The following is a 27542-nucleotide window of genomic DNA, read 5'->3' on the forward strand; positions in this document are numbered from 1 at the left end:
GTCGGAAGGGCCAAGAGCGACAGGAGCTCCACTATGAGCTGAGTGTTCAAGCATGTGCTTGAGGTCCGAACCTGGCAGTTCTATGGTTGTGAACTAGTGAACTTGGTCAATCTAATGAATCTGGAATGACTTGTATGAACTTGAATCAGCTTGGATTAACTGAGTCTCTTGGGAGAGAGCGCATCCCCTTTTATCGATGAAGGGGATGGCCTTACAAGTGAGAGGGAAGGAGTATGTTTGCTTCTAAGCCTTGTTGCCCACGTCGGTGGGTACAGGATGATGGTAGGCGCCCACAACACTGTTGGACGTCAGATGCATGTGGGAGGTCACGTCATCTTTGTTTGGGTATGGCAGGTGTCAGTACCTGCAAATACTGTTCGTGCCTAGAGGCATGTGAGGAGTTTCACAATGTTCACTCGGTATGGTAAATGTCGGCGCCCACAACACTGTTGATGCCTAGAGGCATGTGGGGGCCTTATTGTATGAGAGTTAATGACGCCCACAATACTATAGGGAAAACATCGGCGCCTAAAATACTGTTTATGTCAGGGCAGTTGTAGAGTACTATCCCTGCAGGTGTATAGGGTATGGTCCCTAGTATCGTAGTTTAACTTGTGCGCCTTGCCTTGCTTTCTCTGTTCGTTCCCTGGTCCCTTTCGAGTGGACATCCCTAGTCGGTTGGTCCCAGCTGGCTCTGACTGTGTCAGTCGGAGAAGAGCAATGAGCAAGGTTTTTGCATACCCCAGTCGGAGATGTGGTTTTGGAGTCGGAAGTAGTGTTTTGGCTAGGCCTTCCGGTCGGAGAGGCTGTTCGGAGGTGACTGGAGTCAGAGCGAGCATTCGGTCGGAGAGGTGGTCTGGAGTCAGAAAATGGGCACTCCTCCTCCTTGGCCAGACCTTCTGGTTGGCGATTGGATCACCCTTCTGGCCCACTATTTAGACTCTTGGGCTAGCCCATGCGTTGCGCGCTGTCTGCTTGGGCCAAGCCTTTGTTGGAAAGCCGGTCCGCGAGGGACCCTGGGTTTATGAACCCGATATATACCATACATTCACACATATGCACATCTTGATTTGATTGTATGATTCAACTCTCTTTGGATCCGAGGTTTGACTTTATAATATATGTATTGCAAGTATGCTCTTTCATGCTTTTTCCACTCCTATGACCTCCATATAAGCTTTAGTCGTAGGAAAAGAAAGGCATAGCATCACTATTGCCTTTGGTAAGGATCCACAAATACCACATATATTGAGAGACTTGAGAGTGTCATACAATGGAAGCTCTGAGTTCTATTTTCAAAACTTACAAAAACTCTAGAATACTGGTTGAGCAAAGAACTTGAGACATAGTGCTTGACTTGATTGTTCTGTCTTTCAATTGTTCAAGACCCAAGTGAAGGCTAAGAAGCCCCATGGTTGGAGGTAATATGGGTGAGTTTGAAAGTTAGATCGGTTCTTTCTAATATAGGGGAGAATTCTTGTTTGAACGCATGTGTACTTTAAGGAGTTGCTACGATGTTTTCAAAACTCCTGATCAATTTTTGCTAAGTTTAATTGTGCTAAGGGACTAGCAAAGGTTAAGCTTGGGGGAGCTTTTTGATGGTAGTTAACAACCATTATAAACCATCAAAGAAACATGAATAAGGGCATAAATATGATCACCAACAAAGGTCTAGGGATTTAAACTAATAAATTCCATGAGTTTTGGTGAATCTGTATTTTCTATAGGGTTTAACCAGAAAACCATCAAGGTGGACCTACATGTCAGATTTAATTACACTTATCCACCATGAAATGGACACTAGAAGGTTCTAGAGGACACCAGAGGACTACATGCCTGAGGCAAAGAAGCAGAGGCTACCCGGTGGGGCCGGTCGAGCCCACCTGTAGGCCACCAAGCCCCTGGGCCCACCTATCAATCTCCACTGTTGCAATGTCGGTTCTCCACCAGCTCCTATGTTGCATCTATGTCATTCCTTAAGTCGGTTTGCTCCAAGGGCTCATGTTTGACTGCTTCGGCCTATATATACCAGCCCCTGCCACCCCCTAGAGGCATCAAGTCAATTGAGAAGACAGAAATCCTAATCATCATCAGAGCTCCACCATATTCTAGGGCATAGCTAGTTCGGTTAGGTCTAGACAGAGGCAAGTAGGCTTCGCTTGGATTCCTGATCATGTCAAGAGCATGGTTTGGTATAATCCTTGTACCCCTCTCTTTTGTATCTTCATTATTTTTATATGCTTGCTACAATTGTTATGACAATATTAGTATTCATCTTATTTATGTTCTTTGTTATAATGTTCATCATCTACTTTGATTATATACTTAGTATAGCTAGTTTATCATTATGTTTATGCATAAGTTTCGCAAAGCGCTCACTACAAAGTACAAGGGGTGAGTGGTTGTCGGCGCTGAAAATATGGTAGCCGCGCCAGGTGGACACGCAACAAGCTGGAATGATCTAGAGATCTACCTGGCTTCAACATAGGACTAGTCAATCCTACGAATTCCAAGGGCATGCTAGTCAATTTGACCTACAATTGACAAGGAGAGAAAGTTTATCAGTAATTTAGGGTAGAACATGCCAGTTTTGCCCAGACAGTTCCAAGTGTGCCACTTCAGGAGCAACCAGACGGGAAGATCGACTAAATAGCCGATACGAGAAGAAATCGACTGTTGAGGAATGCGATGTTCATGGGTCATGACTGATTTATGATAACAAGTACAATGCACCCAGATATAAGTAACATCATCAACTAGGTAGATATAACCAGTGTAAAGCATTGAGCCGATAAGTTTGACGAGAAGAGATATAACATGCGAACAAATTGACTGTCTAGTACAAATGAATCTAAAACGCTCTAAATCTGATTTGGTACCATCAACTAGTGAGGTTCGATCAAATTGATATAGCTATGATAATGATAACAAACTAAAGCCAAAGAATCCATAAAACCATCTATATATTGACAGGTTCATGAAAAACATGCTATATGTGTGAAAGCACAGGCGAATCAACTAAAATAGTCGATTCAAGTACAAAAGGGATTACATCATGTGAATAATCGACTGTTTAATATGGACAGACCTATAAACTCATCAAATCTAACATGTTATCCTAAACAGTGGGGTTCAACCAGATCGATGGCAGCCATGATAAAGATAATAGATCAAACCTTTAAAATAAATAGATCTATTCACATTTAATGGAATCATGAAGACACACTATAAGTGTTAAAAGTATGGGCAATCGGCTATTTAGCCAATACAGGCATAGCAAACAGCCAAGGTCACGCCTGGTCGAAAGCAAATCTACCAACTAGCATACTTCGATCTAAAGTGCTAATAGTGGGGATCGATCAGATTGTTATAGCCATAATAGCGAACTATAGACCAGATTCAACCAGCTAGTAAACCTTCACAAGATCAGACATGCCTTAGCTATGTACTATGCATGATCAAGACCGAAGTAGAATGGCCGATAAAACATAATCCCGTCATTTATAGTAAGAACCATCGCAATGTGACAAAATAAATGATGGACTAAAAGGATGTAAGGCCAATCTAGATTGATCTCATTCGGGTAGGTTGATATTGCTGAAACTAAGGACAACAAGGACATCAGCAAGATCGGTAACTTAATGAATCTACCTGAAGGATGTCACCCTTAGGTAGAGCTGATAACTTGACCTTAATCTAATTCGAGTAGTAGAGGTCGAACTTAACTGATGCAGCCATACTTGAACTAGATAAGGATCGATAACTAACTTATACTAGAGCTCATAAGAGGTCAGCCAGACCGATGCAGCCTTACAAATAAAGGTATAAGCCATGACGGTACTTACAAACAAGCCAGAGGTCGATCGAATCGATGCAGCCCTACTTGTTGAAGAACTCACCAAGATCTACAACACTCCTACTCCTAAGGGTTGGCGTGAAGGCGAAAAAAGTAATTAGGTATTGATTGATTGGATCCTTTTACAATAACCGGGGTCCAATAGTTTATACCTAGAACTTAAACATGAATCCTACTCAAACACGACTTATTACAATCTTTGAAATAAAAGAAAACATTCCTAATTTAAGATAACTTGGACCTTAATCCTTTCCTTTTTGTAGAGTCCAACATATCTTCCTCCCTTGACGCCATTCCGTACGTAGTCCGTTGATATTGTCTACTGACGTCATTTATAAAATAGTCAATTCTAACACTACATCAAAACTAGCTGACCTTGGTTCACAGCTGATCGATCCCTTGATGATACAATTTTATAAGCCTTGTGGTCCCTGCGTTCTTCTTTCCCTAAATTTTGGTGTAAACACATGCCCCCCAATTTTGGGATAAAAGTAATTTTATTCCAAAATTACCACATCTATACCCCCTATGGGTCTGTAGTCATAGGTAGAGAACCTTGATCTAGGGCCTATAGACATCCTTGCCTGCTTATGAGCCTATACTTTAAGGCTTCACGATAGCACTATTGCTTCACGGGCGCTTAGATTCAATCTTCCAGACCCACTATAATGCTTATCCGACCCTAGTGAGAGCAACCCAATGACTCAGTCATGTTTCCCTTCTGCTTGTCTCCTCAAGTGCCCTTGGCTCTGCTAGACCCTCCATGGTCTAATTCCTTAATATGAGGGCCTTGAGTGGTTAGAAAAATTCTTGTGCATAGGGCAATTGTGTCGATCATTTCAGTGCCTTATCGAGCAAGAGGATCAGCTACTATGGTTAGAAGAATTCTTGTAATGTCACCTGAGTTTTCTCACTATCAGCGCAAAGCTGTCCTAGTGTTTGCAAGGGTTCAAATGTGTGGACACCTTCCCCTTGTTCACTTTATCAAGTGCTCATGCCGAGACATCGGTTGGATATATGGGCATCTTTTTAGCATGCAGCCTTTTCTCTCCCCTGATGCTACTTCTATCAGTGGGCCGATATGACTCAGTCCATGATGACCTTAGGCCTTATGGGGATCCAGACTCCCTTCAATCCAAGGAAGTTTTAGTGGGTTGATCATCGATTAATGTATACTTTTTGTATCAATCCCACGGTATCTGTAATTATGGGAAGCAATCAGTCTAAATCTGTTTTGCTTCTAGGAACCATTCCCTGAATTTCTAGAGTTTTGATCAATTTCCATAACTGACTTCAATTCCAGAACCCGGATGAAGCCTATCTTCTCACCTCCCAGGCTATATATACGGGCGATGGTTGCGGATCAAAAAACAACCTATTTTCGTTCCAAACCTTCTATGTCTTTGGTGCGATTTGCTTTCTAATAGGCTCAAAGACATGGAGAACAGCAAGAGGTGTGCTGAAGAGGCCCTTGATGAGTCTGTGCCACCACACCAGTGTCTTCGTCGCTAGGAGAATGCAACCCATGATCTTGGGCGGATGGACCTTCATCTGAATGCGCTGCAGGATGCTCTTAACATTTTAGGAACGTAGGGCCGACTCCACTCTAGCGAGGCTGGTCGAGGCCAAGGCTAGAATCATGGGTGAGATATCCACCACAATCTTCTATTTTTCTTAGTTTTGTCTTCAAGATCTTGATTATCCCACCTTTGAATCCTTTTAGACCTATCGGCCTAGTTGGAAAGTCTTCGATCAGCTACAGAGTATGCGATAGGATTTGTTAATGCTAGGGGTGTCATGCCAGTGATCCGTCTATATGATGTCCCAAACCATGTTAGCTTGTAACACACTAGGTGTTTGTCACCAGTTAAGCAATGGGTTTGAGCTCAAACATGACATGTCAAGTGGTAATGAAGGTGTCAAGATCAAATCTACAAGAGGAGCTCCAACTTAAAGTTGGACAACACACCTTTACCTACATGATGCCTCTTTTCAAATGTATGCTTGAATAATGTTAAACACACCTCCCTCATGTCCATCACCTTAGTATCAATCTCTCTTGAACATTGGAAAAGTTTTGTGAAGTTTGGAATCAAGAAGTCACATGAAATGACAAGTTATGTCCTTGCCTGAATTGTTTTATAAAGTGGATGGAAACCTATGAAGTCAACCAAACCTTGGTACCTTGCTCAAACAACTCTACTTGCACTCATGAACAAAAGTTATGAAGGGTTCATGTTGAGCAGGTGGCTAGAAAATGCTCTAATAGATCAAAAAGTGTGATTTAAGCTTTATAGTGATGCTACATTGACTTGGTTTGAACTACTAGCTTAGAGTGTTTGCATGGTAGTGGAACCTAAATAAAAGTTGGAGTCCATGTTGTGTACAACAAACTTTATGTTTGGACCAAGAGCTAGATCAGCTTGTAAGAAAGTCAAACTGAGGCTCAAACTTTGAATCAGCAGCTGTTTTCAGCACTTGAAATTTGGATAAGTCTGGGATGACTGAATGCATGATTTTAGTTTTCGTGTACCCCACTTTAGATCCCTTTATCTATCAACCCAAGACGAATTAGACTTTGATGCTTTAAGAAAAGTTGGAGCTATTGTGTAGCTCTACAACTTTGATTACTACGGATTGTGCCAAAACTAAGTGGTTTAGGAGATATGGAGGGATGAACATCAGGCTTCAGTGGTATTTTTGGGGTGGTATTAGAATTTTGAATCTGGATGATGCAGTGGCTGACCGGTCATAGGGTTTCGGCGCTGTGTGGCCCTCTGGTGTGCCCGTCGCTCGCCACCTCATGACCGTGCTTATGAAAACAGAGACCTGGCGCCCTCAGCTCTCTCTCTGGCTCACTCGCTCGCCCTCCCTCCCACCCTTCGCTCCCTCTCGCTGTCTCGCCTGCCATGGTAGATGAGTGAAGCCCCACTACCGCCGCGTCCTACTGCTCTGCTCGTCTGTGGCGCGAGCCAAGAGCGCTACCACCTCCACCTTTGCCTTCTCCCTTGCCCCGCGCCATTTGCTCGACCGCGCCACCGCCTACAGCTTGCGGCCACCGGAGCTGCTCGCACACCGCCGCCACGGCTGCTGCTACTCCCATGGCTGGGCCGCCTCAGGCAGTCGCTGGCCTGTCCGGACTCTCCCTCGGCCACGCGCGGGCCTGGGCAAGCAGCGCCCCCGCCGCTCGTTGCCGGTAGGGCTGCTGACCGGCAGGAATCAAGTTGCCGTCGAGCTCCTCTGCTCCAACCGTGACCAGGGATCTCGCACAAGAATTTGAAGAAAGGGAGGGATCTAACTGCGAAGCCATGACTCATTTGAATAGTGCCCCTAAGGACCTCTTTGCTGTAGTTTAATTAATGTTTTCTGCAGGGACCTCGATGTAAGACTTACATGTCTTTTCTTTTGTTTTTACAGATTTGAATGATGAACTTTGAAAATTTGTAGTAATTTGTAGAAAAATTATAAAATAGTAAATGAGGACTTTTTGGAATCCTTGCAAAATTTTCTATGCAGTAGATCTATAATATTGCGTGTTTTAGTTTAAAGTTTTAGCTGTAAAAATAGATTTGTGCAGTAAGGTTGTAATGCTAGTTGAATTTGTTATTTTCCATAACTGCAGATCTATGGCTCCAAATGAAGTGAAATTTTTGTGGCATGCTACTCATGTGATAGTTGATGTGTGGTAAAAATTTCATAAGTATTGGATGAAGTATGAGTGAGTTATTGGTTTATCTCGCTCTCACATGATTTCCTGCAATAGCAAATTGTCTTTTTTGTAGAGGCAGCTATACTTATGCAAATGGTATGAAATTTGTACAGTAGACTATTGAGAGAATATGTGAGCTACTGTAATTTTTGTAGAATTTATTGTGCATTTTTGGAATATGTTCATAAATACACCTTGATGTCTAAATAAATTAAGAAATGCTTTAAGAAAATTTATTTAGAGGTGAGCACCATGCTTTCTGGTGTTCTTTAGTCATGTGTGAAATTATGGTAAAGTTGGTTTTGCCCAATTATGTGTTTGTAACATAAATTAATAATTATTTTCTTGCCGATGTGGTTTATGGACAGATCTGGTAACTTAGCAATGTTCTTCATGATAATGTGCTTTGTTGTGAAACTTGTTTATACAAAAGTTGTAGATAATTCATGTATCTAGCTTCTGTTAAAATTTGGTGTCATTTGGCCAAGTAGTTTGGGAGTTATGCCTGTTTAAAGTTGAGTTCCAGAAATGGCTGCTCTCTGTCAATTGTGGATCAGTTTCTGTAAATGGGTATATTTGACTTAGTTAACTTGAGAATCATGCTCAGATGATTAAAGATGAATTATAGAAAATTTCATAAGCTTTTCCAGAATGTCTTGTTGCATGGCTATTGGATTTGTATAACTCTAGTTACGATCCAAACCTGAAGCTATTGTTTCCAGTCCAGAAATAGACATATGCTAGTTGTGGTTGTTTATTCCATGTGTTGCTAAGTGTGGCTTATGCCATTGTTGATGGTCAAGTTATGATACTTGTGACCATGTTAAACTTGTGTCATGCTTGATGTGCTTGCTCTCTATAGTTAGTTGTGTGATGTTAGTTAAATAGCTATTGGTGTCTATGTCTTGCATAATCTTGTGTTTGTCTTGAATGCTTATGTGATGCATCTTGTGTTACCCTTCATCACATTCATACACATGCATATTGCATCTCATTTAGGTATGCTAGATGAACCACATGAAGGATGTGCACCATGCTTTCTGGTGTTCTTTAGTCATGTGTGAAATGATGGTAAAGTTGGTTTTGCCCAATTATGTGTTTGCAACATAAGTTAATAATTATTTTCTTGCCGATGTGGTTTATGGACAGATCTGGTAACTTAGCAATGTTCTTCATGATAATGTGCTTTGTTGTGAAACTTGTTTATACAAAAGTTGTAGATAATTCATGTATCTAGCTGCTGTTAAAATTTGGTGTCATTTGGCCAAGTAGTTTGGGAGTTATGCCTGTTTAAAGTTGAGTTCCAGAAATGGCTACTCTCTGTCAATTGTGGATCAGTTTCTGTAAATGGGTATATTTGACTTAGTTAACTTGAGAATCATGCTCAGATGATTAAAGATGAATTATAGAAAATTTCATAAGCTTTCCAGAATGTCTTGTTGCATGGCTATTGGATTTGTATAACTCTAGTTACGATCCAAACCTGAAGCTGTTGTTTCCAGTCTAGAAATAGACATATGCTAGTTGTGGTTGTTTATTCCATGTGTTGCTAAGTGTGGCTTATGCCCTTGTTGATGGTCAAGTTATGATACTTGTGACCATGTTAAACTTGTGTCATGCTTGATGTGCTTGCTCTCTATAGTTAGTTGTGTGATGTTAGTTAAATAGCTATTGGTGTCTATGTCTTGCATAATCTTGTGTTTGTCTTGAATGCTTATGTGATGCATCTTGTGTTACCCTTCATCACATTCATACACATGCATATTGCATCTCATTTAGGTATGCTAGATGAACCACGTGAAGGATGTGATGTGGAGCCGAACTCGAAGATTGGGTTTGGTGGATCTATCCTGAAGATGGAAGGACTAAGCAAGTGCTAAGACCGAAGATGTCACCAAAACGGTGCAAGTGAACTAAACTGACTTGTGTCGGATCCCAGGCAAGCCCCGGAGCATTCTAAGTCTCCCCGTATTTTACAAATATTACTCAAGTTCTTATGATTGATGCATTAAGTTATAAGAGTTGATTGGAACCACTCGATGCATATGAATTCCTTGTCCAGAAATACTACCTTTAACCCGGTATAGGTCCAGGATCGAATATATGCTTAGCCATGCTTAGACCGGTAGAAGTCAGGTGATTTTCTGTCACCTGCGAGATATAGGTGGATACCGGAGCACGGTTGGCTATATTTGCTATCGTGGAACAGAACCATGGGGTAAAAGAAAATCGAGGTCGGGTGAAGTCTATGCGTAGGATGACTCATGTGATTCTGTCTGTGCCGATTAAGGACCGTACCGTTGTTGGCGCTTCTGACAAGATTGAACACATGCCTATCACTTAGCTGGCTAGATAACTTATTCCGACCGCGAAGCCGAGTGGCTCAACTCAGGTCGGGCCCCGTTCTATTGTGCGCTCCTTGCGGGGGATGATCTGACTGAGCCCAAGGGCAGGCTAGGCCTGAACGTCCTAGCATTTGGTGTCCCAGATTGTGCGGCGCGATATGGACCCACGAAATGTGTACCTGAGTTGTACCAAAGGAGACCTAAGGCTGCCTTTGTATGGTATGCCTGGGTTTGTGTTAGGAATAAATTCCCAGCTGGTTGAAATCGATTCGAATCGCCGTCTCTCCCGGATAGTGAGAAACTTGGCTAGTCCCAACATCGTAGTAATTGGATTATGGCCTGTGATGGTTCGGATAAACATGGAATTACTATACCTGCTATGGTTACTATTGTATGCTCTAAAAAGATATACCACATATTTGGCACAGGATAGTTGCTAATCTAGAGATGGATAGTTATAATTAACTTGATGACAGAATTATAATTGTATAATTGAGTTAATCGCTTTTTATGCAAAATGTTGTCAATCTACCTCCACTTATAAAGCCTTGCATACTCCTTGGAGTCAATTTTATTTCTAGTTAAGATGGGTAAGTCTAACTGAGTACATTCGAGTACTCAGGGTTTATCCCACCATGTTGCAGGTGAGGTTTTGGCCTGGATGAAGATGGTGGTTAACCACCAGGCTCGGTGACTCTATATTTCCTTCTCATCTACATGCTTTTGTCTGAGGATGTCACTTATGCTAGCAATGTATTTGGAACTCATATTAATGTAATCATTTGAAAGTTATGTTGTTTTCACTAATCGGTTTTGAAATCCAAACTTGTACTATTATTTATGAACATATTTGTAATATTGTTTCCACTGCAACTCTACGTATGTGATGTGTATTTGCTTAATCCCGTGATCTTGGTTGTGATGTTGATTTACCGAGGTCCTGCATGACACTCAGTAGACTACCAGGTTTATATAAGTGAGAGTATGCGCGTGTCAACATGTTAAGCAAGGACAGCCGTACTTGATCTTGTATAAATTGGGTGGTTCCGTCACAGCTGGTATCAGAGTGAGATTTAGCATAATACTATCATGTACATAGTTTTTAAAGCCAAGTTTTGGTTTTAAAAAGCCTATTTTAACTAAAACTTTAGCTACAGGCTAATTTATCAAAACTTATTTACAAAATTATGCTAGCGGCGTCCTCCTTTATGCCCAGTTAAGGACTATTAGGTGGTTATCTAAGCACTAACTTTGGGGGATGTACTTTATTGCAATTTTTACTTTCGTCGTCCATACGGCGTGCTATTGTATGGATGCCATTCACTTGAATGGTAATGTATGGATCAATTTCCTCTACTGTCCAGGTAAGTGTGAGTTGTGAGAGCATAACCGTCCAACTATCGATCTAGGGGAGAGTTAGTTATGGTTACTGGAATATTTACATATTACACACATGTATATATGAAGGTACTTAATTGTGGGTATATCTATCGGGTAGCTATGGATACCGAAGTATATATATCTGGGGATATATATATGGAGAGTATCTTAGTTTACTGCTTTCATTGTGTGCTTATTTATCTCTTGTGGGGATGGGCTGCAATGAATTTGCCTACAGGTATGCTAACCACGAATGCGTAGATTGAATGTAGCTGAATGACTAGCTATATCGAGAGAGTACGTGTTATGCCACCGACATAGAACGTGATTGCTGCCTTAGGCTGGCAATTTTGTGAGGACGAATAGGACGAGCATGCATCATGATTGTGCTTGTGCATAAATATGCTTCCCTCACCTTGTTCTAATACTAAGTAACTTATGATCAATGTGATGCTACTATTTTCCTTGTGTGAAGCTAGACAAAGTGCCTTGTTCCATGCCGCTTGAATAGCTGTGCTTGAAGATAGTGCGTGATTAGCTTTACCTTGTATGTTTGCTTCTAAAGGAAATAGATGACAAGTTAAAATTTAGCAAAAGGTTCACCCCTTTGAAAACTAAATTGCTAAATGTAATGTAAAACTTGTTTTGTAGAGATATCCACCTACTCAGTAAAAAGGAATTAAAAGATAACAATACTTTACCACTATGTTTTGCATGATATGTGTAGCCAGTGTTGTTGTAGGTGACTACTTGTTAGGTGCGAGCTTTGTGCTTAGTAATAGTCGCTTAAGCTAATTAGATTGAGTATTTCGAAATGCTTGCTTAAGACCATGATGTAGGTGTGGATGCTCATTATCTAGGTAGTGCCGTAGCTATCACTCCTTTTGTCCTCGGTAAGCATACGAGTGTTGAAGAGCGCTATCCTGGGGCAACATCCTAGTTTTGATGATCTCATGGTTGTCATCTCCAATTAAGTTCTCTCTTAGCAGCCTGAGCCTGTTCACGTGGTTGCTAGCCCTTGAATGTTGTGCTACGAGGACCTTTATCCATGCCTTTGCTTGACCTTAGGCCCAAGTTTAGTTCCCTTGAATGCCTACATGTGTCGTGGTTGTCTTCGCTCCTATGGGGGTGTACTCTACTCAAAAATCTTTGTCGAGCCTTATTGCTCTTTCCTCTACTGATGAGCTAGTGCAACGATAATCGCTATCTACCCTGGCTTTGGAAACTTTTCCTCACTAGATCATGTCGTTGCTTTATCAACTGAATTCTTAGTCAGTGCCTTGGCTCTATCCCTCGAATCTCATTTGCTTTGTCTCCAACTCTTCCAAGTCTCTAGGATGTTATTAGTCTTGATCTCATGTTGCTGCTCGGCAAGACCAAATCACATGTTAAACTTTAGCTGGTAATCACTTTGGTGGACACAAGGCATATATGGAAATTTGGTAAGAGTCCCCTGCTATGTTGTCTTCGACAATTAGGCTATGCTCTCTTGCATTGTGTTTTGATCTTTGGATCCCCTGCTTGTTGACTCCTAACCTTGTGACTACCTTTGTTTGCTATCCCTCCTTCGCATAGTGCTTGCTCCTATGCAACCCTAATTTGTGCCATGTGAGATTTCTTGTGGGTTGTATGTTCAGTAATGGTGCCACGATTAGTGATCTACGGTGCCGCGACAAAACTAGGAGCCTCCTGTGGGTGCACACACAAGGCTGTGCTACTCAGCATGTGCTGGTTTCGAGGTTTCTAGTCATGATCCATTGCAGAACTACACCGATTTGTTATTTTCACGTGAGCTCTTCCTTGGTTATCTCTCCTTATCATGTCAAGAGATCTATATGTCGAACTAGATGCAATAGGACTCCCTTTTGAAGTCGTCCAACTGTTAACCTTTGAAGAACAGGTCACTAACAGGAGCATAAACAGACTGCAAGAGGTGGTAGACAAGTGACTCTACTCGACGTGACTGTCCCTGTAACGACGCCGGTCATCTAGTGAGCAACTTATGTCATTTTCGTTGGATCAGAAAGGTGCACCACACTTAAGGTTGAACAAGTTATCAGTCGGATGATAAATGGACCAAGATATTATGTGTTGTAATAGGTCACCTAGTATATATGAGTTCCTATCCAAGTTCTCAATCTTTAGGTGCATAAGGATCACATAGACGAACTGACCTTCTTTGGTGTGACCCCTTTCTGCTGACTTCAATGGCGACCAACCGTTATGCTTCAACCAAAATTTTTATTATCAAGAGTGAAGATTTGGAACCTTTTTAGTGTTGAGAGACAACTGATTAGTTGCTAGTAGGAAGGTTAATCTCCAGCTAGGTAACGACTCTTTGGTAACTTCAAAGGCCAGATCTCACAGAACAATGTTAAGCGAAGAAACAGCAAAACCAGTCAGCAATGCTAGTACTGCTTTCTTCTCCGAGCCCTGTGCTATCAAGTCAATTCCATCTTGGACAAACACATAGATAGTACGAGACGTTGTATCGGCGATGTAAGGAGCTAGAGAAAGCATATCCCTAGTTTCGATCAGCATCATTGTGCCCCTAGGTACCTACAAACGGATTTGTTTGAGGCTCTATTGGGCGAGGTGCCAGAGAATATTTAGAAATGGTTCCTTATCTATATAGGGATGCCCTCCCTATGGAGTAATGCTTTGCGCCCTGTGAAAGTAGCCCACAAGTCCAATGTTTGTGCATCATTGAGTTGGTGTCTAAATCAACGGTTGAGGTTGTTTCCTAAGAGGCATGTAAGGAAAAATCCTAGCCTCCATCCTCAGCAAGAAAGCTACCGCGGTTATAAAGAGAAGAACGAGAAATCTGTCCAGATTTTAGGGTACAAAACCAAACATCTTCAAGTCAACGATTAGTGACTCAAACGTGGTTGGAATGGCCTCAAACTTTGGTGACCCTATTCCTCACTTAGGACAGGTCGATGCCTCAAGTTTGTTTGAGTATTGGTTGAGTAAAACATCGGATTTGAGAGATATCTTGTCGGCTCGGTTTGCTGCCATTTCAGAACAGAGCAGTTTTGGTAGAAGAATTGTTTGAATGGTCAAACGGTGTTCTGGTTGAGTTGAATTTTGGTGAGTAGTTAGAAGACCCATGGATCTACATGCCCACCAAAATTTGTGCATATTGGAGCAGTAGTTTGTGAGATATGAACAGAAGACCGAAGAGTACAGAATCTGCAATTTCGCTGTGACTGCGATCATCCTTTGCATTAGACGGTTGTGTTTGTCATTCATGCCAAGAAATTACAACTTGTAGGTGTATTGTTGTTTGACAACCCTCCATACCCTTGAGAAGACTAATTGCACCCCTGTGTGCCTTGCTTTTGCCCTCTTAGATCAGCAATGCGTGAGCAGTCAAGGTGTTCTAGAAGTCAAATTGTGCCCTTGCAATTCGAAAGTAATTGGAAAGGTGTCAAACCATAGATTTTTGGATTATGGTTTTTGAGATATTGATTGGTCTAAGAATGGAGGCCTCGATGTCAAATATAGTTTAAGAAAGCTAGTTTTGCTACGATGCAACTTGCTGTGCAACTGCACCACAAAGGCAAATTGTACTCAACCTGCCTAGTAGTGAACTAGTCCCTAGTTTTGTGATTACCTGCAACTTGTGTTGTCCTCCAAGCCTCGCTAACATCCTTCTACGTCAATGGTTCTCCAATGCCGACATGCCTTTGGTACCTTATATGTGTTTTTACCCAATAGGTTGCATCAGATTCAACCCAGATCACTGTTGCAACTTGGATCCAAAGGCTCCCTAAGGAATGATCATCGAGAACATTGAGCCAATAGAGTCAGCTATTACGTTTACCACTCACTCAGCAGACTCAGACCATATAATATTGTTATCAGAGAAAGAGAACTGCACACATGGAACCATTGCAACGAGTATCCTTCAGAAGATTATGATCTAGTGCAAAGCCCATATGGTCTGTGCTATATCCACTAGGAAAGTAGATGTTACAAGTATTTAGTCTACGCTTGAATCACTCTTCGTACATCGAGGACTGAGGTATGCAGGACATTGCTATCTTGGATTCCTCCCAATGTAACAATGCTTTATGGACGCCAAAGGAGGAAATTCTTCAGACAACAGCTTATGACAAAGAGCAAGTATCAGAAAATGTCGTGACCAAATTAGCCTCTCTGATACTCCGAAGTTAAGTAGCCTAATGCTATCACTGAATGTTGGAAACTGGATGACAAGTTTCTCTTCCCTTAAAAGTCTTTCGCACCAAATCTTGGGACGCGATTCCTTTAAGGGGGAGGTCTGTAACACCCCTAGGTGTTTGTCACCAGTTAAGCAATGGGTTTGAGCTCAAACATGACATGTCAAGTGGATAATGAAGGTGTCAAGATCAAATCTACAAGAGGAGCTCCAACTTAAACTTGGACAACACACCTTTACCTACATGATGACTCTTTTCAAATGTATGCTTGAATAATGTTAAACACACCTCTCTCATGTCCATCACATTAGTATCAATCTCTCTTGAACATTGGAAAAGTTTTGTGAAGTTTAGGAATCAAGAAGTCACATGAAATGACAAGTTATGTCCTTGCCTGAATTGTTTTATAAAGTGGATGGAAACCAATGAAGTCAACCAAACCTTGATACCTTGCTCAAACAACTCTACTTGCACTCATGAACAAAAGTTATGAAGGGTTCATGTTGAGCAGGTGGCTAGAAAATGCTCTAATAGATCAAAAAGGGTGATTTAAGCTTTATAGTGATGCTACATTGACTTGGTTTGAACTGCAGCTTAGAGTGTTTGCATGGTAGTGGAACCTGAATAAAAGTTGGAGTCCATGTTGTGTACAACAAACTTTATGTTTGGACCAAGAGCTAGATCAGCTTGTAAGAAAGTCAAACCGAGGCTCAAACTTTGAATCAGCAACTGTTTTCAGCACTTGAAATTTGGCTAAGTCTGGGATGACTGAATGCATGATTTTAGTTTTCGTGTACCCCACTTTAGATCCCTTTATCTATCAAACCAAGACGAATCAGACTTTGACGCTTTAAGAAAAGTTGGAGCTATTGTGTAGCTCTACAACTTTGATTACTACGGATTGTGCCAAAACTAAGTGGTTTAGGAGATATGGAGGGATGAACATCAGGCTTCAGTGGTATTTTTGGGGTGGTATTAGAATTTTGAATCTGGATGATGCAGTGGCCGACCGGTCATAGGGTTTCAGCGCCGTGTGGCCCTCTGGTGTGCCCATCGCTCGCCACCTCATGACCGTGCTCGTGAAAATAGAGACCTGGCGCCCTCAGCTCTCTCTCTGGCTCACTCGCTCGCCCTCCCTCTCGCCCTTCGCTCCCTCTCGCTGTCTCGCCTGCCATGGTAGATGAGTGAAGCCCCATTGCCGCCACATCCTACTGCTCCGCTCGTCTATGGCGCGAGCCAAGAGCGCTACCACCTCCACCTTTGCCTTCTCCCTTGCCCCACGCTGTTTGCTCGACCGCGCCACCGCCTATAGCCTACAGCCGTCGGAGCTGCTCGCATGCCGCCGCCATGGCTGCTGCTGCTCCCATGGCCAGGCAGCCTCAGGCAACCGCTGGCCTGGATGGCCTCTCCCTCGGCCATGCGCGGGCCTAGGCAAGCAGCGCCCCTGCCGCTCGCCGCCGGTAGGGCCGCTGACTAGCGGGAATCAAGTTGCCATCGAGCTCCTCTACTCGAACCGTGACCAGGGATCTCGCGCAAGAATTTGAAGAAAGGGAGGGATCCAACTGCGAAGCCATGACTCATTTCAATAGTGCCCCTAAGGACCTCTTCACTGTAGTTTAATTAATGTTTTCTGCAGGGACCCCGATGCAAGACTTACATGTCTTTTCTTTTGTTTTTACAGATTTGAATGATGAACTTTGAAAATTCGTAGTAATTTGTAGAGACATCATAAAATAGTAAATGAGAACTTTTTGGAATCCTTGCAAAATCTTCTATGCAGTAGATCTATAATATTACATGTTTTAGTTTAAAGTTTTAGCTGTAAAAATAGATTTGTGCAGTAAGGTTGTAGTGCTAGTTGAATTTGTTATTTTCCATAACTGCAGATCTAGGGCTCCAAATGAAGTGAAATTTTTGTGGCATGCTACTCATGTGATAGTTGATGTGTGGTAAAAAATTCATAAGTATTGGATGAAGTATCAGTGAGTTATTGGTTCATCTCACTCTCACATGATTTCTTACAATAGCAAATTGTCTTTTTTTAGAGGCAGCTATGCTTATGCAAATAGTATTAAATTTGTACAGTAGACTATTGAGAGGATATGTGAGCTACTGTAATTTTTGTAGAATTTATTGTGCATTTTTTGTATATGTTCATAAATACACCTTGATGTCTAAATAAATTAAGAAATGCTTTAAGAAAATTTATTTAGAGGTGAGCACCATGCTTTCTTGTGTTCTTTAGTCATGTGTGAAATGTTGCTAAAGTTGGTTTTGCCCAATTATGTGTTTGCAACATAAGTTAATAATTATTTTCTTGCCGATGTGGTTTATGGACAGATCTGGGAACTTAGCAAAGTTCTTTATGATAATGTGCTTTGTTGTAAAACTTGTTTATACAAAACTTGTAGATAATTCATGTATCTAGCTGCTGTTAAAATTTGGTGTCATTTGGCCAAGTAGTTTGTGAGTTATGCCTGTTTAAAGTTGGGTTTCAGAAATGGCTGCTCTCTATCAATTGTGGATCAGTTTCTGTAAATGAGTGTATTTGACTTAGTTAACTTAAGAATCATGCTCAGATGATTAAAGATGAATTGTAGAAAATTTCATAAGCTTTCCAGAATGTCTTGTTGCATGGCTATTGGATTTGTATAACTCTAGTTACGATCCAAACCTGAAGCTGTTGTTTCCAGTCCAGAAATAGACATATGCTAGTTGTGGTTGTTTATTCCATGTGTTGCTAAGTGTGGCTTATGCCCTTGTTGATGGTCAAGTTATGATACTTGTGACCTTCTTAAACTTGTGTCATGCTTGATGTGCTTGCTCTGTATAGTTAGTTATGTGATGTTAGTTAAATAGCTATTGGTGTCTATGTCTTGCATAATCTTGTGTTTGTCTTGAATGCTTATGTGATGCATCTTGTGTTACCCTTCATCACATTCGTACACATGCATATTGCATCTCATTTAGGTACGCTAGATGAACCACGTGAAGGATGTGATGTAGAGCCGAACTCAAAGATTGGGTTTGGGGGATCTATCCCGAAGATGGAAGGACTAAGCAAGTGCTAGGACCGAAGATGTCACCAAGACGGTGCAAGCGAACTGAACTAACTTGTGTCGGATCCCAGGCAAGCCCCGGAGCATTCTAAGTCTCCCCGTATTTTACAAATATTACTCAAGTTCTTATGATTGATGCATTAAGTTATAAGAGTTGATTGGAACCACTCGATGCATATGAATTCCTTGTCCAGAAATACTACCTTTAACCCAGTATAGGTCCAGGATCGAATATATGCTTAGCCATGCTTAGACCAGTAGAAGTCAGGTGATTTCCTGTCACCTGCGAGATATAGGTAGATACCGGAGCACGGTTGGCTATATTTGCTATCGTGGAACAGAACCATGGGGTAAAAGAAAATTGAGGCTGAGCAGATTCTTTGCGTAGGATGACTCATGTGATTCCGTCTATGCCGATTAAGGACCATACCGTTGTTGGCGCTTCTGACAAGATTGAACGCATGCCTATCACTTAGCTGGCCGGATAACTCGTTCCGACCACGAAGCCGAGTAGCTCAACTCAGGTCCGGCCCCGTTCTGTCATGCGCTCCTTGCGGGGGGCGATCAGACTGAGCCCAAGGGCAGGCTAGGCCTGAACATCCTGGCATTTGGTGTCCCAGATTGTACGGCGCGGTACGGAACCACAAAATGTGTACCTGAGTTGTACCAAAGTGACCTAAGGCTGCCTTCACGTAGTATGCCTGGGTTTGTGTTAGGAATAAATTCCTAGCTGGTTGAAATTGATTTGAATCGCCGTCTCTCCCGGATAGTGAGAAACTTGGCTAGTCCCAACATCGTAGTAATTGGATTATGGCATGTGATGGTTCGGATAAACATGGAATTACTATACCTGCTATGGTTACTATTGTATGCTCTAAAAAGATATACCACATGTTTGGCATAGGATAGTTGCTAATCTAGAGATGGATAGTTATAATTAACTTGATGATAGAATTATAATTTTATAATTGAGTTAATCGCTTTTTATGCAAAATGTTGTCAAGCTACCTCTACTTATAAAGCCTTGCATACTCCTTGGAGTCAATTTTATTTCTGGTTAGGACGGGTAAGTCTAGCTGAGTACATTCGAGTACTCAGGGTTTATCCCACCATGTTGCAGGTGAGGTTTTGGCCTGCTGAAGATGGTGGTTAACCGTCGGTGGGCTCAGTGACTCTATATTTCCTTCTCATCTACATGCTTTTGTCTGAGGATGTCACTTATGCTAGCAATATATTTGGAACTCATATTAATGTAATCATTTGAAAGTTATGTTGTTTTCACTAATCGGTTTTGAAATCCAAACTTGTACTATTATTTATGAACCTATTTGTAATATTATTTCTGCTGCAACTCTGCGTATGTGATGTATATTTGCTTAATCACGCGATCTTGGTTGTGATGTTGATTTACCAAGGTCCTGCGTGACACTTGGTGGACTACCAGGTTTATATAAGTGAGAGTATGTGCGTGTCAACGTGTTAAGCGGGGACAGCCGTACTTGATCTTGTATAAATTGGGCGGTTCTGTCACATCAGAGAAGTTGCCCTTCATGGTGTTCATCATGGTGCTACCATGGCATTGGCTATTGCATAAGCCCTGCCCTGGTCACGAGCTTTGACTTCTTCCCCTTGGTTTCCCAGCCACCGAACACCCTGAGGACCATGAGCGCCTAGTCAAGGACTTCTTCAACACCGCCAACTCCATAGCCTTTGCTTCTCAGGCCAAAGACATAGTGAGCAAAGTGTTCCTTGGCCATTAGTTTGTGATAGGAGAAGCTAGCAAACAATTTCTTCGTTTAAAGTGACTCCCCTTTTGCCCTGTACTCATGTTTTGCAAAAGTGAGAAGCCGATCACAATCAAAACCTTGTAATCTTCGGTTGTTAAGTTTTTTCAACTCTTAATATGTCACAATGCAATTCTGATTCTTCCAAGGAAGAACAACTACATATCCATATACCAGGTTGTAAGGAGAGTAGTTAACTGGCTTGTTGTGTGTCTCCTCGAGGCTCAGTAGAATAGCCATTTTGGATTAGCTGATTTCGACTTGTGATTCGATCTGACTCGATTAAATCTAAAAATGACTCTCATGGTGAGCTCTATAGGCGATACATATTGTATCGGCTTTTACCCTTTTGGGTCTATTTTTGAACTAGAGGCGATACCCTTCTGGTACCAGGCTATTAGAGCCGATGACTGAACAAACCGGTTGTCAAGTGTTAGTCGAAATGCTAGGATAATATTTCTTTAGATACTTTCCATTGATCGCTCTATCAAATTCCTCTTCTCCTCCTAGCGTTTTCAAAATATAAGCATTCCTAGGCGCACAACTTTTAATCCGATAAGGTCCTTCCAAGTTAGGTGACCATTTGTTGAACTTGCTATCTCTTGACCCGATCAGCAATTTCACCATCTAGACCAAGTCTCCTTCAGAAAATTGTTTGCTCTTGACCTTCTTATTGTAATACTTCACAATCCTTAGCTTATTGGCTTTGATATTCTCAAGAGCACATAGTCGATGGCAACTTAAGTCTTCTAAGTTATCCATCATAAGGTTCTTGTAAACTTCACTGACAAATCATTTAGCAGCATGACATGCCTCAATCTAGTTTGAATCTCCTAGGGAAGGACTGCATTATGACCATACACAAGTTCATAAGGTGATGCTTTAATCGATCCATGATAGGACATCCTATATGCCCATAATGCCTCATTAAGCGTTGAATACCACTTCCTTGGTTGTTCTTCAATCTTTTTCTTGATCAGCTTAATCATAATTTGATTGGACGCCTCTGCCTAGCCATTAGCCTGAGCATAGTAAGGAGAAGAATTTAATAACTTAATTCCCATACTGGCAGCAAAATCTCTGAACTCTTCTAATATGAACATTGTCCCTTGATCAGTAGTGATAGTTTGAGGAATCCCAAAACGATACACAATATGTTCCTTGATAAAATCAACCTTGTTCTTTGAGGTTACCATCTTCAAAGGAATTGCCTCAACCCACTTAGTGAAGTAATCTATTGCTACCAATATAAATGTATGTCCTTTACTTGAAGATGGAAAAATCTAGCCAATTAAATCAATTCCCCAACCTCAAAACTACCATGGTTTGATTATTGGATTCATAGCTGATGCGGGCGATTTCTGAATAATACCAAAACGTTGACAATCCTGACACCCCTTATAATATTCAAAACAATCTTCTAGTATTCTTGGCCAGAAATATCCAATCCTATGAATAATCCATTTCATCTTATAAGCCAATTGATGAGCTCCACATATCCCTTCATGTACTTCACCCACCAACACTTTAGCTTCTTCTTGATTTAAGCATTTAAGCAACACCTCATTGACTGTCTTGTAATATAGCTGATCATCTAGCAAAACATACTTACTCGATTTAAACCTTAGTTTCCTGGTAACCTTCTGTGATGGATTCTTAAGGTAATTGGCTATTTCAACTCTCCAATCATTAGTCAAGGTTTCACTACTTAAGATCTCTTGAAACACTCGATAACCTGACGCACTTTGAGCTAAGCGATTAGCCTCTTGATTCTGTGCTCTCAGAATATGCTGAAGAGAAATATGAGGAAACTCCTTGAGTAACCTCTGGCATTCATCATAGTATCCCCTCAGAATATCATCTTTACATTCATATAGGCTGATCAACTGATTAATAATTAACTGTGAATCTCCAAATACTTCAATTGACTCGGCCTTTACTTCATAAAGAAGTTAAAGTCCCTTAAGAATAGCTTCATATTCTACTTGATTGTTGGTAGTCATTGGTTTAGTTGTAAAAGCAAACTCAAAACTTGCCCCTGAGGTGAAACAATAACAATACCAATGCCACCAGCTTGCTTGCATGATGATCCATCAAAGAATAGCGTCCAAGGTATCAGCTCTACATAGCCAATACTTGGTTTATGATGCTGAGTGACAAAATTGGCTATTACTTTCCCTTTGACTGCTTTAGCTGATTCATACCTCAAGTCAAATTCCGACAACACAGGAATCCACTTCCCCATTCTCCCATTTAATATCGGCATTGATAGCATGTGCTTGATCACATCAGCCTTGGAAACAACTTTACACTCAGCCGATAACAAGTAATGTCTCAACTTAGTGCAAGAGAAATATAAGCACAAGCATAACTTTTCAATAGGAGAATATCTTGTTTCTAGATCCAAAAGCCTTCTACTTAGATAGAAAACAACTCGTTCTTTTCCTTTAAACTCTTGTATTAAGGCTGATCCAATCGTTTGGTCATCGGCCGACACGTACAACTTAAAAGGCTTACCTTGCTGAGGAGGGACCAACACGGGTGGACATTTCATATATTCTTTTATCTCCTCAAATGCCTTTTATTGTATGTCACCCCCATTTAAATTCTTGATCATTTTTCAACTTCAACAAGGGAGAAAATGGCAGAACCATTTCTGACAAATTTGAAATAAACCTCCTAATAAAATTAATCTTACCAAGCAAAGATTGTAACTCTGTTTTAGTAGTTGGGGGCACTACCTCATCAATTGCTTTTATACTTTTTTGACTAATTTCGATTCCTCTCTCGTGGACCATAAAACCCAAAAATTGTCTAGCTGATACTCCAAAGGCACACTTATTGGGATTCATCTTTAAATCATGTCTTCTTATGCACTCCAAAATCTCCTACAAATCAGTTAGATGTTCCTTGTACCCTTTAGATTTTACCATCACATCATCAATGTAGATTTCAACAATCCTGCTCATCAACTTATGAAAAATATAATTCATCGCCCTCTGATAAGTTGCACCGGCATTCTTCAAACCAAAGGTCATCACAACTCATTAAAATAAACCAATTGTGCTAGGGCACCTAAAAGCTATTTTTGCTATGTCTTCCATAGCCATAAAAAATTGATTATATCTTGCATTGCCATCCATAAAACTAATAACCTTGTGCCCTAGCTACTGCAATGAAAGGATCAAGATGCCCAAGAGGGGGGGTGAACTGGGCTAATTCTAAATTTCTTTACGATAATTAAATCCTACGGTTAGCCCAATTAACCCCTTGTGCCTAGAAAGTGTTTCTAATTGTTCTACTGCACAAAAGACTTGCAACCTATGTTCCAATCCTACTCTAGCATGGCAATTCTAAGAATGTAAATGACAAGAATTGAATTGCTCAAAGTAAATGCTCAAAGTAAAGAGAGGAGGAGGAACGCGGCGATGTTTTGCCAAAGTATCGGAGAGTCGCCACTCCCCACTAGTCCTCATTGGAGCACCCGCGCAAGGGTGTAGCTCCCCCTTGATCCGCGCAAGGATCAAGTGCTCTCTATGGGTTGATTCTTCGACACTCCGTTATGGTGAATCACCCACAACCGCTAACAACTTGAGTTGGGTCATCCACAAGCTCTCCGGATGATCACCAAGCTCCCAATCACCACCAAGCCGTCTAGGTGATGGGATCACCAAGAGTAACAAGCATGAACTCTCACTTGACCACGACAAGCCTAATGAGAATGGTGGATGCACACTTTGCTACTCTTGATCTCACTAATGAGGGCTCTCTTTGGGATTCTCAAATCTCAATCACCTCACTAGGACCTTGCTCTTCTTGGCACTCTCTAAGGTGTTTCTCAGCTGTTGGAATGAGCAAAAGTACCCCCACACACGAGTGGAGGTGGTATTTATAACACTGGCTGAAAAACGAACCGTTATGTGCCTCTACGGGGTGACCGAACGCTCTGGTTAGTTCTCCCCAAACTCTAGTGTTTAAAGTGTGATCGAACTGCTGGCCAGTATCTAGTCAGCACTGACCGGACACGTCCTATCGTGATTTCCCCTCTCTAGAACTTTACTGGAGTCGACCAGGACGCTAGCTCTCAGTGTCCGATCACTTCACCTCTTAGTGTCTGGTCACACCAGATGAAGACACCTTGGTCAAATGAACTGACCAGACCCTAAGCCAGTGTCTTGGTCACACCGAAGCCAGTGTCCGGTCAGTATTTGACCCTCCATTCACTTCCAACTCTCGATCATATGTGAATGAAGTTTGCTCCATTGGATCTAAGGGCTATTTTGGAGCTACCTAGTGCTAGATTTAGCAAGTGTGCACCAAACCTAAGTTACTAGACTCACCTAGGTCAAGCTACTCGTCCATACCCTCCTTAATAGTATGGCCAAAGGAAAAACAAAGTCCTAAACTACTCTAAGTGTCTCTCCAACTCCAAACGACACTTAGAACTAGTCCATCCTTAACCTTGTCGTCCATCCTTTGAAAACCAAAATGATTTCCATCATAGGGGCATGACCACCATGAATTGCCCAATCGATCTCTATTACCGTGACCTAACTTAATTGCCTCTACAAAACACATGTTAGTCACAGTAATCATGTATTGTCATTAATCACCAAAACCCAACTAGGGGCCTAGATGCTTTCAATGTCCCCCTCTTTGGTGATTGATGACAATACCACCTCAAGTATGTGAAAGAGATGAGGTTTTTAACATGCTTGGATCATATAGCTTTTGGCAATAAGAACAAAGGTGTTAGGCAAGCTTATATAACCCAAGCCAACATGATGTACTCAAAAGATATGAAATAAGCATGAGTACAAGTAATAAAGCTCATTTGCATTGGAGTAAAATGCGGAAGCAAAGGCAAATGAGCATAACACGAGTGATATGACATATAAATAATTCAAAGTAGAGAGCACACATGTCATATATCACGATCATGTAGATATCACTATCACATAAATATAGTTTTAATGCATAAGTAAACACACGATGAATGCATAATAGTGTATCACACATAAAACTCCAAATGTAATAGATAAGCTAATATAATAACTAAGCTCCCCCTAGATAAGTCGCTCCCCCTAAATCTAGCATACTCGAACCCTCTCCCCCTTTGGCGTCAAACACCAAAACCTAAGGGTCGGTTAGTGGGGCTACAGCGGATGAGCCTAGGCGCTGAGGTACGAGGAGCGAGCTAGAACTGAGTGCCATCATCATCTAACCCTGAGCTATGAGCAGTCTGACCCTCTATAGCTGGAAGTGATGCTGAAGCTATCTAGGTCATATCAGGGATTGGAGCTACTATAGGCTATGCTGGTATGACTGAAGCAGCCGGCTCTGATGATGCCACTAAGGAAGGGAGCATCTCTATAGTCCCGGTAATAGGTGCAACTATAGAAGGACCTAGAACATGTAGATATGGAGGAGTAGGCTGCCCTGTCAACTCACTGAAGGAAGCTCCAAGGCTCCTAGACACTATAGTCTCTAGCACTAGCAGCGAGGACGTCTCAGCCGGTGTGAAGCCCGTCTAAAAAGGTGTGAACTATGGGGCTAGCACTAGCGAAGCAAACCACTAGGACACCTACTCTATAGGTGAAGCAAACTGTGCTGGTGGCTGTCCCTAACTCTGAAGCCCACTAGGCTATAACGCTGGAGTCATAGAAGTGGTGGCAGTCTGACCAAGCTAGAGCGAAGGCTATGGTGGTGGAACCCTAATAGCTATCACAACATGCTGCATAAATCCAAGTAGCTGCTACTGCATGAGGATCTGCTGCTGATGCATGACCTCCTACTACTGCTGCTGTAGAGCCTGTGTCTACTATTGAATAGCTAGCTATTGTCTCTAAAACTCTTCCTACCGAGTCTAGAACTGGGCAAAAGTGGTAGCGGTCTCCTAGGCCTGGTGTGCCTGATCCTGCCCCATCCACTCAAGTATGGCAAGAAGAGTGGGGTCTGTCTGCGGTGCAGGTGGAGCTGAACTAGAGCTGCCAGCCTCATGATCATGTCATCATGCAGGCATCCGAGGAATGTCCCGGTAGTCCTCGTCTGAGTTGTCGCTAGGGTCGCTCTCGACCACTCCCTCCTACTGAGCAAGCTACTCCTCCTCAGTAGCTGCTATGCCCTTGATAATATCATCCTGCTGGGCTATAGTCTCTGGCACCTCAAGACGACGGCGTGGCTAACTAGGTGCTATAGGTGTACTATGTTGGATCATCTGAGTCAGGTTGTATGTAGGGAACTCTGTAATAGCACCACTATACTCAACTAGCATCTCAGGCGGACCTCACTGTAACTGCTCTATGAATAAGAAATGTGATCCAATCGGCATAGGGCAACTGTCGATGACCTCTGATTCCCTCAGTAATAGTATGCTCCATCTCTGATAGAAGGAGATCCCAAATGTCAAATATGGTCTGCTGCATCAGGGAGTTGAGAAGCCATAGCTGCAAGCGAGTCAAGCCCTAGTGATACCCCATCCTCAGAATCAGGGTCCTCCTCATAATGGCATCCAGCACTCTAGCTGTAGGAGTGAGATCACTAGGAGTTCTGCTCGACCCCTCACCAAAAGGCTCCTTGAAGCAATGGCGGACAAGATCTATAGGAGGTATCATACCTCCATGAGGGCATCTAGGAGGCACCGTCTATCCATAGCACACCTCATGTAGCTGAATAGGCTGCTCCTGAAGCCTGAGAATCTCCCTGACCCTAGTGCTCGTCAGCCTGTAATCTTTGCCTCTGAATGCAAAGTGAATTTAGTTATGCTGCGGGTCAACCTAGAGAGTAGCATAGAACTAACGGACCCAAGATGGGACATTTAAGCTAGTCCTTCCAAGTAAATCTATCAGCCCTGGTAAGTAAGATAGGTACTAGCGAATGTGCTCTCCGGCTGCTGCTACAATAGACTCAATGTTGCACACCCTCTGAGATCTGAATACAGCACCACTGTTAAGGTATGCATTATAGAAATCCTCCTGGAGTGGTGTGTAGAAACCCTCTAAAGCTCTGCCATCCCTTCTCGGTGGGAACCACTACTCAAAGTCCACAAACCTAAGCTGTTGCACCTGCTTGGCCGTGGTGGCCCTCAAGTCCAAGTGTGTCATAGGAGGCAGACCCTGTGGTCTAGGCGGTGGACGAGAACCCCTCTCCTATGTATCTGCCCTTGGTGTGACTGGAGCACGGGTACAACCAAAGCGGCGAAGCTGTGGCTGAGGTGCCTGCTCTA

The sequence above is a fragment of the Miscanthus floridulus genome, chromosome 6, assembly GCF_019320115.1.
Source record: "Miscanthus floridulus cultivar M001 chromosome 6, ASM1932011v1, whole genome shotgun sequence".
Lineage (NCBI taxonomy): Eukaryota > Viridiplantae > Streptophyta > Magnoliopsida > Poales > Poaceae > Miscanthus > Miscanthus floridulus.